This window comes from Zingiber officinale, chromosome 11A, assembly GCF_018446385.1.
Source record: "Zingiber officinale cultivar Zhangliang chromosome 11A, Zo_v1.1, whole genome shotgun sequence".
Lineage (NCBI taxonomy): Eukaryota > Viridiplantae > Streptophyta > Magnoliopsida > Zingiberales > Zingiberaceae > Zingiber > Zingiber officinale.
The window spans coordinates 69,695,623-69,704,179 of record NC_056006.1 but is presented as its reverse complement, the minus strand read 5'-3'; positions in this window follow the sequence as shown (position 1 = coordinate 69,704,179).

Below are 8,557 nucleotides of genomic sequence, written 5' to 3'. Positions count from 1 at the left end.
CATTTGCACTAATGACTAGTAGCCATCCGTGATTTACCTCCTCCGTGTTGACCTAGGGACGGATTGACAGAGACGCTAGGGGCAAACGAATCGTCATTTACTACATGTAGCATGCAAATTTTAATGTCCGTGTTACAACTTCCTAACAAAAGAATACATGCTTTCTAATTATCATATATAGCTAATCATACGAAATAAACTAAACACCCATACCGTAGCCTACACCCCTTATTATCCGAGTTACTTTTTTGTCATAAAGGAGTAGATTTATCTAGGTTAGAAATCAACGTGTGAGTATCATTTCCCACTATATATGTATGGTCCGATATTATTTCCCTCAAGTCGAAACCCAAATAAAATCCTCCGTCATTTTTTTTAAAAATTTTTCTACCTACACTTGATTTATAATTTGGAATATGGAAGAAACTAGTTATCAAAAGACTCATAGAAAACTCTGACGGTTGGTTAATCTTTCCGTACCTACTCATATTATTCTTAAATGCAGTAAAGGACATAAAAATCTGAATTCCGCACATTATAGACATTAACTAGAGCATTAGTGAACATTATGCACAACCTTCCTAAAGCGAGAACCTCCTCAAGAGATCTGAAATACTCTATCTATATAAACCTTTAAAACTTAAGAAGAGAACTTAAACTAGAACATCATACTTCAATCTATGGTACCCGAAGTTCACCAACCATAGAAACTAACTAAAGCATTACAAGTTAGGGAACATGCCTTTAATTTCCTTAGCTATCGACTCTTCTACCTTTGTCTTCCCTTGGAGCTCTAGTGCCAGTGGAAAACAAAGGGTGGGGGAAATCTTCTTAGGGCTGACGACAACATCCAAGGTGAAGCTTTTGAGGGTAAAGTTTAAATAGAAATGAGAGCTTAGGACCTTATCTTCCTTCTGATATGCTAAGTCATTAATTACATTAATTTTATACATATTTATATTCATATACTAATTTCATATTTACATATATATATATCTTTCTCTCCCTATATATATATATAACACATATATATTATGATAATATATTTAATTTATATTATAGTTTCTTAATACTATGCCATTAATTTAATTTTTAATCAAATTATATATTTACATGTACTAATTTCATATATATAAATATCCATGTGTATATCACATACATGATAATATATTTAATTCATATATAGTTTCTTAATAATGAATCAAATTATATATTTCCATATATATAAAGTATATAGTATAAATAATGGAAATAAGAAAATTATAAGATATATAAACATGTATATTTAGAAAACTATAATATTTAATTATATATATATATATATATATATATATATATATATATATCCATGACTATATTGATTTTTATATAGAAACTAAATCGTCAATTTAATATAATTTTATATGGATATCCATATATATAATATAGATATATAATTCATATATTATATGATTAAAATATCTTAATCATTATTTACACTATATTTATTACACGTTACGTTACCTACATAATATATTAATCTTATATATCTCTCTCTATATATTTTTATTCTTATTTAAATTATAGGGTTATATTATATATATTAGTTATACTTTCTTTCTATATACAATACACGCTACATAAAATTTTAGTCTTATATTTCTTTTTTTTATTCTTATTTAATTATATATTCTATATTTAATATTGTTGGAGTGTATACTGAAAGCCTAAGCTTTGTAAACATTCATTATGAATAAAGAATCACATTTGGTCAAATTGTCTACATTTAGTTGTAGTTGTTCAATTAATCTATACTGTAGAATATGTGGTGTCATGCAAGATGATGTATGTGACTTTATAAATTATAAGCGAGCTCACACCAAAATGGAAAGGAACAAACCATTAGAAGGTCGTGTGTAATTAGGTATCATTCGGACAGTCACTAATACACTTAGTGTAGTAGTAGACAATTTGAGGTCGCTTTTTATACCGACTTTATAAAGACAAAGACTCGGTTATTATGGAAGTGTGTGCTCTTAATCCCGATAAAATAACAAGCACATATATTTGATATTTATTTCTTTAATTTATCAATGGGTGAGATTTAGTTCAATGAATCAAGCTCGATAAGTTGGGAAATGGTATCACTTATAGTGTGTGTTGTTGATTATAGAATGATCCCTAGAGATACTAGGTTGATAATGTCCCAAGAGGAGCTCAAGGATTGTCATGTTAAACCTCGGTGGACTTAGTCCGTACGATAAGATTGAGTGGTACTACTTGACTTAGATATTAATTAAATGAGTTGTCGTAACTCACTTAATTAATGGACATTCATATCTTAAACACAGGAGACTAACATGCTCAAAGAAGGAGCCAAAAATAATTTGGGATTGGCGGTAGTTCAACTAGTGGAATGAATTATTATCGATAAAATTAAGTTGTGTGTTGGGGAACACGGATGCTTAATTTTCGGAGACCAAACCAATTCCTCCTCTCGTCCCTATCGTAGCCTCTTTATAGAGTACTATACCCATACCCCCCACCTTCACCACCACTACAGGGGCCCAAGCCAGCTTGGGAACGATGCCTGGTTGATTATTGTTGCGCGGCTAGCTTCCCAAGCTAGTGGGCCCAATTAAATAAAAAAATTAATTTTAATTTTATGGAAGATATAATTTATTAAAGAGAATTAAAATATTTCTTAAAAGATCTACAAAGATAAAGAAAGAGATTAGATCTCTTTCTTATTTAGATTGGTGAGATATTTTATTTTCTCTTAAAATTATTCACATGTTGTAAAATTAAAATTATAGAAATTTCTTTATCAACCATGAAGAGATTTGAAGAGAAAAATTTCTGCAAACAAATTAGGAAGTTTTAATTGTTGATTGAAACTTGTCCAATTTTTTTTTCAATGATGTGACCACTTGAATTTAATTTGGAAAATTTTATTTTATTTTTCTCAATTAAATCATGTCAAGGAAATTAAGGAAATTTTATTGTAATTAAATTTCCTAATTTGCCTAGGCCAAGGAAATAAAAGAAGGTGAGAGTGCCTTCAAGAGACACAACCTCTATTATTTCTCCTCTTTCCTTGGTGTTGTGGTCAGCCACCATCATCTTCCCTCTCTGTGTGGTGGCGAATACTTCATCCTCTTGGAGTTCTCGTGGTGGCGGATACTACTTGAGAAGAAGAAGAAGGAGAGAAGCTTCATCTCTTGGAGCTTGGTTGATGTTTTGTTCTTCATCCTTGGTAAAGCTTCTTTCGAACCTAGCTAGGAGGAGAAGGTGGTTGGTGGTTTCATCTGGAAGATCGCTGCCCACACAACGTCCGAGGTTAGAAAAGGAATACTGAAGATCAAGAGGTTATTTTTCTACACAAGGTATAACTAGTAATTTTTCTTTCCGCATCATCATACTAGTTATTTATGGAAATAATACCAAATACAAGAGGCTTACTTCTAGTATTTCAATATGTTTTTCGAGTTGTCTTTTGTTTTATTTTTCCTTTTGATTGTTCTTTTGGTTAACCTAGTTATTTTAGGAAATTAAATATTAGCTTTCAATAAAGTAGTGGTTGCTCCCATATCCAAGAAGGTCATCTACCAGTACTGGGAACCGATTATGGAAATTAATATTTAATGGAATTAATAAAATGTGTTAAGTTCCGCAGAGACCCAAGTCAAAACCTAAAGAACGAATAGATTAAGTTTTCAAGCGTGTTAGAGGCGATCCAAAATTTAATTTAAAGAACACATGGTGGTAGCTAGGTTAGTTGTACAAAGGACAAATTTTTCAGATGGAACCTCTGTTGCCAACAAATATATCTTATTATTTTCTTAATTTGATTAATCCAAATTTCATAATTAAAGTTTAACTTGATTAATCCTAACTAACTCATCTATTTAAATTTATAATTCTTAATAAAATATGAATTCTAATTAAATTTCAATTACTCAAATAAATATCCTTAATTAAATAACTTCAAAATCTAATTAAATTATAATTAATCCAATAAATCTCCTTAATTAGATAAATTCAAATTCTAATTAAATTATAATTTAACCCAATAAATTCCAATAATTAATTAAGTAGTTTTGGACACTACATATATATATAATACCATATCAGGCCCAATGTGAACCTGATATGAGACCATATCAGATCCAACGTGGACCTAATATAAAACCATATTAGGCCCAACGCGAGCCTGATAGGTTTCAAAAAAATTGATACTATCTCTCCCTTCTATAAACTAAAAACGTGCTACCATGGGTTTTAAGTCTACAGCGTGAGGAGTGAAATATAGCTAATAGTATTCTAACATAACTTTAATCTCTACCTAATATTTAACTTAAAAATAAAATGGCGGTTGTTGGTTCTCGTAACTTAAAAGGTGTGCATTAAAATCCATAGCTCCTCCCCTCTCAAACCTTCCTACTGAACGAGAATTTGAAAAAAAAAAAATCAAATACCCTAAAAAAAGGAGTAATACAGAGTATGAGGGCTAAGCTTGCTCAAAACTCGGTCACACGACATGAACGTCTGGAAGCGTGAGAGCTCAACTCACTTATAACTCGACCAAATAATATAGATATATAATTCATATATTATATGATTAAAATATCTTAATCATTATTTACACTATATTTGTTACATGTTACGTTACCTACATAATATATTAATCTTATCTCTCTCTCTCTATATATTTTTATTCTTATTTAAATTATAGGGTTATATTATATATATTAGTTATACTTTCTTTTTATATACAATACACGCTACATAAAATTTTAGTCTTATATTTCTTTTTTTTATTCTTATTTAATTATATATTCTATATTTAATATATCCTATTATTTTCTTAATTTGATTAATCCAAATTTCATAATTAAAGTTTAACTTGATTAATCCTAACTAACTCATCTATTTAAATTTGTAATTCTTAATAAAATATGAATTCTAATTAAATTTCAATTACTCAAATAAATATCCTTAATTAAATAACTTCAAAATCTAATTAAATTATAATTAATCCAATAAATCTCCTTAATTAGATAAATTCAAATTCTAATTAAATTATAATTTAACCCAATAAATTCCATTAATTAATTAAGTAGTTTTGGACACTACATATATATATAATACCATATCAGACCCAATGTGGACCTGATATGAGACCATATCAGATCCAACATGGACCTAATATAAAACCATATTAGGCCCAACACGGGCCTGATAGGTTTCAAAAAAATTGATACTATCTCCCTTCTATAAACTAAAAACGTACTACCATAGGTTTTAAGTCTACAGCGTGAGGAGTGAAATATAGCTAATAGTATTCTAACATAACTTTAATCTCTACCTAATATTTGACTTAAAAATAAAATGGCGGTTGTTGGTTCTCGTAACTTAAAAGGTGTGCATTAAAATCCATAGCTCCTCCCCTCTCAAACCTTCCTACTGAACGAGAATTTGAAAAAAAAAAAAAATCAAATACCCTAAAAAAGGAGTAATACAGAGTATGAGGGCTAAGCTTGCTCAAAACTCGGTCACACGACATGAACGTCTGGAAGCGTGAGAGCTCAACTCACTTATAACTCGACCAAATAATATAGATATATAATTCATATATTATATGATTAAAATATCTTAATCATTATTTACACTATATTTATTACACGTTACGTTACCTACATAATATATTAATCTTATATATCTCTCTCTATATATTTTTATTCTTATTTAAATTATAGGGTTATATTATATATATTAGTTATACTTTCTTTCTATATACAATACACGCTACATAAAATTTTAGTCTTATATTTCTTTTTTTTATTCTTATTTAATTATATATTCTATATTTAATATATCCTATTATTTTCTTAATTTGATTAATCCAAATTTCATAATTAAAGTTTAACTTGATTAATCCTAACTAACTCATCTATTTAAATTTATAATTCTTAATAAAATATGAATTCTAATTAAATTTCAATTACTCAAATAAATATCCTTAATTAAATAACTTCAAAATCTAATTAAATTATAATTAATCCAATAAATCTCCTTAATTAGATAAATTCAAATTCTAATTAAATTATAATTTAACCCAATAAATTCCATTAATTAATTAAGTAGTTTTGGACACTACATATATATATAATACCATATCAGGCCCAATGTGGACCTGATATGAGACCATATCAAATCCAACATGGACCTAATATAAAACCATATTAGGCCCAACGCGGGCCTGATAGGTTTCAAAAAAATTGATACTATCTCTCCCTTCTATAAACTAAAAACGTGCTACCATGGGTTTTAAGTCTACAGCGTGAGGAGTGAAATATAGCTAATAGTATTCTAACATAACTTTAATCTCTACCTAATATTTGACTTAAAAATAAAATGGCGGTTGTTGGTTCTCGTAACTTAAAAGGTGTGCATTAAAATCCATAGCTCCTCCCCTCTCAAACCTTCCTACTGAACGAGAATTTGAAAAAAAAAAAAAATCAAATACCCTAAAAAAAGGAGTAATACAGAGTATGAGGGCTAAGCTTGCTCAAAACTCGGTCACACGACATGAACGTCTGGAAGCGTGAGAGCTCAACTCACTTATAACTCGACCAAATAGCACGAGAGTCTGGTTGCGTGAGAGCCCAGCTCACTTATAATTCGGCTGAACGACATGAGAGTCTGCAACACTTAGCGCGAGAACTTAACTCGCTTATAATTTGGCCGAACAGCATGAGAGTCTGGAAGTGTGAAAGCATACTTACTTATAACTCGATCAATTGACACTAGAGCTTGGGAAACTTAGCACGAGGGCTTTGCTCACTTAAAACTCGGTCGAACAACTTGAGAATCCGGAGGCATGAGAACTTAGCTCACTTATAACTCGGTCGAATGACATAAGAGTTTGGGACACTTAGTGCGAGACTTTGCTCACTTATAAGTCAGTTGAATGACGCGAGACTTTGGAGGCGTGAGAGCTCAGCTCACTTATAACTCGGTCGAACGACGCAAGAGTTTGGAGGTGTGAGAGCTCAACTCACTTATAACTATGCTAAACAACATGAGGGTCTGGGACACTTAGCGTCAGGGCTTTGCTCACTTATAACTAGGTCAAACGACACGAGAGTCTGGAGGCATGAGAGCTCAGCTCACTTATTACTCGGTTGAACGACATAAGAATCTAAGATACTTAGCATGAGGGTTTTGCTCGCTTATAACTCAGTCAAATGACGCGAGAGTCTGGAAGCGTGAGAGCTCAGCTCACTTATAAATCGGTTGAATGACACGAGAGTCTAGGATATTTAGCACGAGAGATTTGCTCGCTTATAACTCCGCCAAATGATGCAAGAGTCTGGAGGCATGAGAGCTCAACTCACTTATAACTCGCCCAAACAGCATGAGAGTCTGGGACACTTAGCGCGAGGGCTTTGCTCGCTTATAACTCAGTTGAACTGTGCGAGAGTCTGGAGGTGTGAGAACTCAGCTCACTTATAACTTAACCGAATAGCACGAGAGTCTGGGGCACTTAGTGCGAGGGCTTTGCTCTCTTATAACTTGACCAAACGACATGGGAGTATGGAGATGTGAGAGCTTAGGTCACTTATAACTCGGTTGAACAACCCGAGAGTTTGGGACATTTAGCGCGAGAGTTTTGCTCACTTATGACTTGGCTGAATGAAGTGAGAGTCTAGAGGCATGAGAACATATTCACTTATAACTCGGTCGAACGATACGAGAGTCTGAGACACTTTAGTGCGAGGGCTTTGCTCGCTTATAATTCGGCCGAACGACGTGAGAGTCTGGAATACTTAGAAATTTTCATTTAAATGTTTCTACATTCATAAGACAAATATTTTTTACAATTTACATAAATTCAATCATAAACTTACTACCCTGCTCGATAGGACTGTAGATGGTTTGCGCTCCAAGGGCAGTCCAGATCCCTCCCATTCTCATCTTGCAGATAATAGGATCTCGAACTAAGCTTCTATATTACTTTGTACAGTCCACCCCAAGGGGCCTCTAGCTTTCTGACGTGATCGACTGACTTGACTCTTTTCTATATTAGATCGCCAACCTAGAAAGATCTTGGAATGCCCTTTTTATTGTAATTTTGCTTCATTCTCTGCCGGTATGCTATCAACTAAGTGGTTGCTTTCTTTCTAATTTCTTCTATTATGTTCAGCTCCATGAGACACTATTCAAAATTTTCTTCGTCGTATAGTAGCCTCTGATCGAACTACACACCTACTTTTACCGACACTACCGCTTCTCCTCTATACACCAAGTGGAATGGAGTTATACTGGTGGCTTCTCAAGGAGTGGTGTGGTATACCCACAGTACACTCAGAAGCTTATCAACCTAGCTTCCTTCGAGGTGGTTGAGCTGAGTTCTGAGTCCTTTGATGATTTCCTTGTTGGTGACCTCTAACTAGCCATTGCTTCGGGATAAGCTACTAAAATGAAGGCCTGCAGAATACCATAGTAGGCACACCATTCTTTAAGCTTCCGTCCTTGAAATTGTCTTCCGTTGTCAGAGACGAGCTTATGAGGA